The 8,508-nt window shown below is 38.6% G+C and overlaps 1 pseudogene; it reads right to left on the reverse strand.

Moving 5' to 3' along the window:
- Nucleotides 1-5,311: 5,311 nt before the first annotated feature.
- LOC113114352 (uncharacterized) overlaps nt 5,312-8,508 on the reverse strand; it is a 13,047-nt pseudogene continuing 9,850 nt past the window's right edge.

Here is an 8,508-nt window from a genome sequence, read left to right on the forward strand (position 1 = left end):
ATGAACAAACCTTCATTTGCTTCCTTCTTCACTGCTTATTAATTCATTTAATACAAAGTAAAGAGAAACTTGCATGATGCTCAATAATAATAATAATAATAATAATAATAATAATAATAATATATTAAAAGAAACTGGCAAACTACAGATGATAAATGGTGTTTAACACAATATCTATCTCTCTTTCATTCTCATCAGAATCATTTTAAACAGAGAAATAACTGTAAGTTAATTAATTTTATTGTTGGGCAAGTTATATTCTTAATTTTTAGGTTATAATAAAAATACAAATACAGATTAATTTTTGATACTACCAGAATATAATCACACAATTCAACATTATTAGCTTTCATTGACAAAAATAGCTTTCACTGACATTTTCCAAAGAATCAAGTTATTTAAATATGTCACAGTCTTAGCCAGCATCACCTCATGAGGTATTTGGCATTAAAAGATTTGGTGTGTGACAGGAAAACAGTTTACAATATCTGTTAAGAAATCTTGATAATGTTCATCTGAACATGATCTGACCCATATTTGTGAAAGACTGAATGACCTCTGGATGTGTTTGCCTACAAACCAACAAGAAGCTTTGTTACTAATTTACTAACACTATTTCTTCTTCATCTTCCTGAAGCTGTTTGAGAATCTACAAAACAAAGAAACTCATGATAGTAAATTAAATGTATAAAATAACATTTCCTTCCAGAAATATAACCTAAATAAAACCAGATTAAAGTCTTCTGTGCAAGATTGAAACAAATGCAAACCAGTTTATAACAATGTTTTGTCCAGGAATTGAAGTTTGAAATTAAGATACCATTGCAGATATTATGAATTATTATTGTCAGCGTCACCATTCACACATCAAAGCTTTTTTAATTGCTTTGTTTTACCTATTTGACTGCTGTTTGCTCTGAACGACTGTCATTTGTTTACAGTCTTCTTTGTCGAGTAACCATAAAGTTACCCAGCAAATCATTTCCTGCACAGTTTCCTTTACATGACACATGCACTTTCCTACAGTCAATTAGAATTCTATGATCGGTTTTCATTTGTAAGCAACTTTTTATTGTTTTGCTTTGGTACTGAGAAACCAAATGATTTTACTAACAGTGAAGGAATTAACTGAAAGGAAAGAAGAAATCCTAAAGTCCCCAAATGTAACAAGACCTGCTTAATGTTCGTCATGTTTACCGGAGCCAGCATAATGATCAACATTAATTTGCTTCCTTCTTCACTAATGATTAATTCATTTAATGCAAGTTACAGAGTAACTTGGATGATGCTTAAAACAATATATTTAAAAAGGAAGAAAAAAGAAATAAACTGTACAGTGAATGATAAATCGTGTTTACGATACTATATATATCTGACTGTTTCTCTCTCTCACTCTTAACAGAATCAGTTTTAACAGAGGAATAACTGGAAGTTAATTCATTTTATTGTGGTGCAAGGTAATATTCTCAGTTGTAAAAGTTTCAAGATATTATAGGTCAGTCGTTTATAAATAAAGAATAATTTCAGATACTAAAATCATATGCAACTCAACATTATTAGGTTTCACTGACAAAAAAGTTATACATTTTCGATGTGATTTATGAAAGCAATACTTAATGACCAGTTAGTGACTCCTGTAAATGTTTATGGTTATTTTAATGGCAGTTTGTCTAGTTATTTTAACCCGCCAAAGCGTCACCAACCTACAGCCTCACCTTGTGAGGTATTTGGCATTAAAACATTTGGTGTTTTACTGGAAAACAGTTTACAATAATAGCAAACTACTGAGAAAACTTGATAAGCTTTATCTGAACATTATCTGACCCAGTGTTGAGAGGGATTTAATGAAGGCTGGGGATGAGTTTACCGACTCTAACCCTAACACTGTTTCTTCTTCATCTTCCAGAAGCTGTTTTAGAGCATTCAAAACAACAACAACAAAAAAAAAAAAAATATATATATATAGTGAATGAAATATAAAACTATATCCTTCCAGAAATATAGCCTAAATAAAGCCAGATTAAAGTCTTATGTTCATGGTTGAAACAACACGCAAACCGGTTTAAAACAATGCTTTTTCAAGAAATCTGAAGTTGCTTCATGTCACTCACTGTTTAACTTGTAATTAAGCTGCCAGTTTGTCAAGGTGTCAAGTTTTTCATTGTAATACTCCAAAGTGTTATCAAGCTACAACCTCACCTCCTGCCTGAGGTTTGCTGTCATTAAAATATTCTGTTTGCAGGAGTTTGAACATTTTCAAGAATTGGCAATGTTAGAACAACGCTGTATGATTTTAAGCCAATAACTTCTGAAATGATATTTAAAGGTACAATTTGTAAGGGATTTGCAGTAAAATATCCAAAAACCACTAGGCTAGTGTTATATATTTTGTCCAGCTGATTACAAACAATATCTCTAATGTTTTTAACTACTTGTAAATCATGAGAACATTCCAGGGGGGCAGGGTTTCATATTTTTTTTGAAGCACCCCTGGGCGCCGCCATTGACTAGCGGACCCCCACCTGCTGTTAGCATTCCATTGACTCCCATTCATTTTGGCGTCACTTTGACAGCGAATAACTTTACATCTGAGGCGTTTAAAGACTCCATTTGTCCATTCATTATTTCTAAAGAAACACAAAATTTTAGGAGGCATGAAGTCAAGGGAGAAGCCCATAGAGAGTCCATAAAAGCAACAGGACAATATTATTCAACAACGTCTGCTTGATTCGGTGGGTGATTCAGATTTCTCTTGGCACAGGCATTAGAAGACTTACAGTTGTCAGACAGGTTGCTCACGTGACATCTACGTCATCAAGCTCAGTTTGAGTCTGTGCAGTACGCTCGACCCCCAGGAAGTGCTTGCTTCTAATTGACTTCATTTGTCTCTGTTGAATCCAATGTGGTCGCTGAATCCATTTCTTTTACTGTCTATGGAAAATTCCCATTCTAAACAGTGACACGGGGCAGTGCACTCGCCTGTCAATGATGTTAGTTACCCTTTGTGACCACCTTTACTGACGTAGAAACCATGACAACAGTGTCATGGACAAATGCGGAAGTAGCTTCGCGAAAAACTTCAAATAGAAAGAGATGCCAATCTCGCTTGTGTTTTACTCGACTGGTGAGTTGTTTTGATTCATATCTTTACAGAAAACCTATGCTATTATAACGATCGACAAGATTAGTATTATAGGGCATACACGGCAAACGTGGGGCATCGCATCTCTAGACCTGCGCGAGGACGCGTCTGATCCATAGTCTGATCGCGTCTTTGAATTGACTTTGTATGTAATCTACTCACGCAAATCATCGAATTTGCATTGAATCCATGATTTATCTTTCCGTCTGATTGATTGCCATCAGTGGTTGGGTAGAAGACAACAAATCCCATCATTCCACGCTCCTTATTAGCGTCATCAAACCAGGCGATTGTTATTGTTTTGGTGGTGCACCCTCTAGTGGCAGGTCCTATAACCTGTATCTTTATATTAAAATGTGATAAAACAAAATAAGATTTTTGCATTTTCTATTAATAACACTTTGAAAGAAATCGTTATTATTAACGAAGTAGAAGGCCATCACACCCCAGTATTTGAATGAAATATTAAGAAGGTCTTACAATTTATGCAGACATTTTTGTGTCATTTCTCTTATCAACTCACTGGCTGATCCTGCACATCTAAAATATGCTCAAAGTAAATGCACTAAGGGGGGCATCTTCCCCCATCTTACCGTATATATTTTTCTTAGAGTCATTGCCAAATTACTGACAAATTTGTATTATTTATGTTTTCACTGAAATTCACATGTACACTTCTGTGGCTGTGATTCCTACTAAATGTTGGTTCATTAGGCCCAAACCAAATACAAATCCATGAAAAGTTTACAAAGTTTACATACATACAAATTTTTGCACTTGGTGGCACTAGAGGGTTTGAGGGGAACACCCTAATGTTGGCAGAACCTATTAGACCAGGGATCCTCAAATCTGGAACCTCGAGATCCACTTTCCTGCAGAGTTTAGCTCTTAGAGTTTAGCTCTAGCATGCTAATCAATGCCAATTAATGTCTATGGGATCATTAGAGAATCCCAGACAGGTGACTTTGATCAGGGTTGGAGCTAAACATTGCAGTGCATTGGACCTCCAGGGCAAGATTTGAGGAAGGGGTTTTAGACCATCCCACCCCAGCATTTTACATTGTCTGTTATTGACTCAGCCAGAAAAAAACAATCAATGTTACACACTTTCAGTGCTTGACTTTTCACTCAGTGGTTTTTTACCATCCTCTGCATGACTGTGAGTAGATGTATTCAGTCAGGACTCCATATTTATTTAATTATCAATATTTTATACAAATCTACAGTTTATTACAAATATAAACAACACATTGACAAATATACACAATGTTACATTGTAATATTTCACAAAATTTATAAATAAATAGAAAAGGGTTTAAAATTACTAGTAAGGATAATGATAACTGCACTTATTGGTAAAAATGATTAACAACACATTATATTGCCTATTTGCAATATTTAGGCCTATTACCATCTTTATCATGCATATAATTGTAATGTTTTTGGTTTCCTGGCCCATTTGTCCAAAGCATCTCATGTTAACACATTAAATGGCTGTACAATACATATTGAACAATTACAGTACAATGGAAATGCATTGGTGTTTGGCAGTTTCTATAAGACTCGTCCTCCTCCTCCTGATGGTCATGTTGGCTGAGATCCAGAGAGCTCTGTGAGTCGGGCAGGGGAATTTCGACCAATCCCAGAGTCCGTCTGAGTCTCTGACAAATTTGTCTGTGAGACATTGATATAACTGTGAGAATCCTGTGACATCCATCTCAAAAGCTGTATTCATCTGACCATGCATGTGCTTCTTCTGAATGTCCTCGAGATCTGAAGAACCTTTGAGGAAATCACAGCACAACAGATTTGCTGTTAACTTCAGACAGCTGCATACGATTTTGAAAAATGGTACATGGTGTGCTAGTTACCTTCGATTAGGAATAAGCCCAACACGGAAAACCCAATCTGGCCATTCTCAATTTTTAGTGCAGTCTACCACTGTGGAGGCGATATTCTCTGGTTGACGGCCCATCACACAACACCCCATCTACCTGCAGGATATACACCAATGACAGTTAAGTCCCCAATAGGAAATACCTATGATCCTCAACAAATAAACCACCTACATTACCTTGTCTCCAAGTTTTGAATAAACTTGGTTATGATGGGTAGTATCTGCCTCACCGGTTGGATTAGCAGAGGTTACCGCAATGGGACCCACCTAGGTCAAACAGAAATGCATGGATAATACTGTAAAAGGTGTATGTTAAACAGCTTTTTTATGAGCCAACATGACCATACATACTGCATAATGAGGGTGTGTAGCAACAGTTGCAGTCTGGGTTTCTTTATGGCGATGCTTTGCGGTGTGCCGATGTATTTGGATGAGTCACCCAATCCGAAGAATTCCATCCATGGAGCTACATAATAAATGGAGAGGTCTGGGTTAGTAGCACAATGTTGTACACAACAAGCACAATGTGAATATCACAGTACCCACCTCTAGCTATAACTAAGCTAATGGAGGACGGCCAAGCAGCTTCCATAAAGTCCCAGAGGAGAGGGCTGATCTGGTCCCTGACTGGCTCCAACTGCTTTATAGATGAAACCCATAAGGACATGGGTCTTTCTTTCGCCTGTTTCTTTACCCTATTAATGTGGGATTGCATGGTTAGGTGACACTGGTGGAACAGATACCAAAGATTTTTAAGTATGGTTAAGGGATCTAAAATATGGTCATGCAGAATAGGCCATTAATATGTGCTTTATAAGTATTATTAAATAGCCAATATGCACATAATATGCATGATAGTAAGCAATTGGTTAATAGTGAGTTTTGGTCCTCAAACTGAAGTGTTACTGATAAACTTGAAATAGAAGTGGAGAAGGTAACTGACCTATAAGCCTTTTCAACAGCTTGTGGGCGGTTACATGCTGCTACAAGCACATAGACGGTGTCTGTGGGCATTCCACATATGCCACCGTTCTTCATGATCTCTGTCATAAAAGAAATCAAAGTATATTGGTATAGACACGCATGCATTCATGTGTACACCAATACATAGCAAATTTTCAAGTGACTCACCTGCAATTTGCTGAACGGATGAGGACTTCTTGGCTGGAAGGTGAGGACAGCTGTCTTTACCTCCTCCAAAGCCGCTCAACTTTATGAAAGGATCACCGAAAGGCATTTGTGGGCTTTTAAAGGTGCAGTTGAAAATGCTGGCCAGGAACATGTAGAAGCTGACCAGCCCGAGGATAATGGTCACGCCGATGTCATAGCCGTAGGGCAGCGCGCCTACTGCATCCAATAAGAAGCTAATGAGGATGAGTTGGAAGGTAAAGGTGTAGATGAACCAAGCCTTGTTGAGAAACAGGGCTCCAGCTGTAACTAACACATTGAAGACCATGAAACTGATGATCCCACAGCTAGGTGTAGGCCACGCACATCTCCATAGAGGCCTCCGAAGCGCGTCAGTCCCCACACTGTCCACATGATACCATAAAGAACGAAAGTCGTACTCTCTAGGGTCTTTCCTCGAGCGAAGGCAACAGAGCCAGATATCAGGTGCAGCACACCACCAGAAACCACCGCCCAAGGCAGGATCAAAATGGACAAGGGGTTTCCACTAGTAAGCGAGGCTGTGATCGAAAATGCGGCCAGGACACTGCAGCCGTGGCCCAACACCTCAGCATCTGCATATTTAGAGTAGCCCAGATAGGGAGCGTGTAGCTCTTTACCATTGGTTTGTAAGACAAATCTATTACTGCGGGCCAACAGGTTCTTAAGGAAGCCTGCACCTGTAGGGATCTTGTTTGAGGAAGCCATGTTATAAAGGGTTATAAAGAGCACAAAAGCGGAGGCAACAAATATGGCGGCCTGTACGCCTTGTGTTCCCCTCTGAAAGAAGCTTTGGGGTTCAGATGCGATTGCAATACAGTATGCCACAAAAAACAGCTGGTAGATGGTGTTCACAAACCCTCCCTGCAAGTTAAACAAGGCCAGGATGAAAAACAACACTGAGAATACAACTGGGAACGGCACTGGGGAATAGGGCACCTGCTTTGTGAAGTGCACCACTAGTGCGGTGTACCCTTCAGTGAACCTCAGGATGGATGTGAAACCATAGAAAGTGGCTGCCAGGGTGTCCATAGATCTGTAGCTCTTAACACACACACCCAGCTGGAAGACACCAGCGGTCCACAGCCAGGGCACATGGCCAGAGAAGAGCTTGGGGACAACACCAAGCAGAGGACAAGCTAGCACACTAGCTGACAACAGGTTCATGATCAATCCGACTGTCACAACATCATTAGCCTCTTGAATTTGCACTGGTTTCATGCTATCTTTGTTAAATGTTCCGGGGAGCTGAATCTTTCTCTGTGTGATGTACGATAACAAACGGCCGCTTCCAAAGTAGGCACCCACAAAACAGACCATGAGGTAGCAGACGGCGGTGGCTGCCTGTCCGAAGGCCGAATCTGCCAGACCTGCAATCTGGTGGGCGCACGCTAGACATATGCTCAGGGAGATGAATGAGAGGACAACCTCGTGACATAAAATAGCCACGATGCAAATGACAAGCAGTGCAAGAGTGAAAGCTGCAAGGCCTGGCACCATGGCATCCCGCAGACCTCTGCTGCTATTTATTATGTTTTCGCCTGCAAGTATGTGCACTAAACCTGAACCACACCATAGGGCTGACACCGTCAGACACAGACTACCAAAGAGTACATTGTGGGCCTGGCTGCGTCGAACACCTGGATAAAAGGACAGTGAGAGGAAGAATGATGGACAGAGAGAGAAAAGATTACACGGTATGATTTATGTTTAAAGTTACACAAAAATAGTTTAAAGGTGAAATGTGTTATTCTTTACAGTAAAATAATATATATAAAAAAGAAACTCTTGAATGTTGTCAAGTCAGAGAGCTCAAAAACAGCAATGTTTTGATATTGTCACAGTGCCACACCCTTTTCCTAAAAATCTATCTACAAATAATCTACTTTGAGCTTCAAGTCTACATGTACTACATTTGTAACATTTCAAGCTAGATATAGTGACATTTATTAATGAATTAACGAATTGAACAAGGAAAAAATCTTTTTGACACTATACAACTAAGACAACAAAGACTATAAACACAGATTAAATAAATAAATAAAACTTTTGATCAAATTGTAAATAGAAAAAAAATCAGTGAATGTGATTTGCATTTCTGTGTGCAATACATTAAATCTTTTTTTTTTTTTTTTTTTTTTTGTCCAATAATGTGTAAGACATACCTGAATAAACAAGCAGAGCAGCGAATATGAGGAGCAGAACTCCAAAAGCTGTGTTTGTGATCAGAGGTTCCTCTGGAGAGCTCGCATAGTTATTCACCAGAATCAACAAAGAACTATTCACAAGACATTATTATTAT

The sequence above is a fragment of the Carassius auratus genome, chromosome 14 (assembly GCF_003368295.1).
Source record: "Carassius auratus strain Wakin chromosome 14, ASM336829v1, whole genome shotgun sequence".
Lineage (NCBI taxonomy): Eukaryota > Metazoa > Chordata > Actinopteri > Cypriniformes > Cyprinidae > Carassius > Carassius auratus.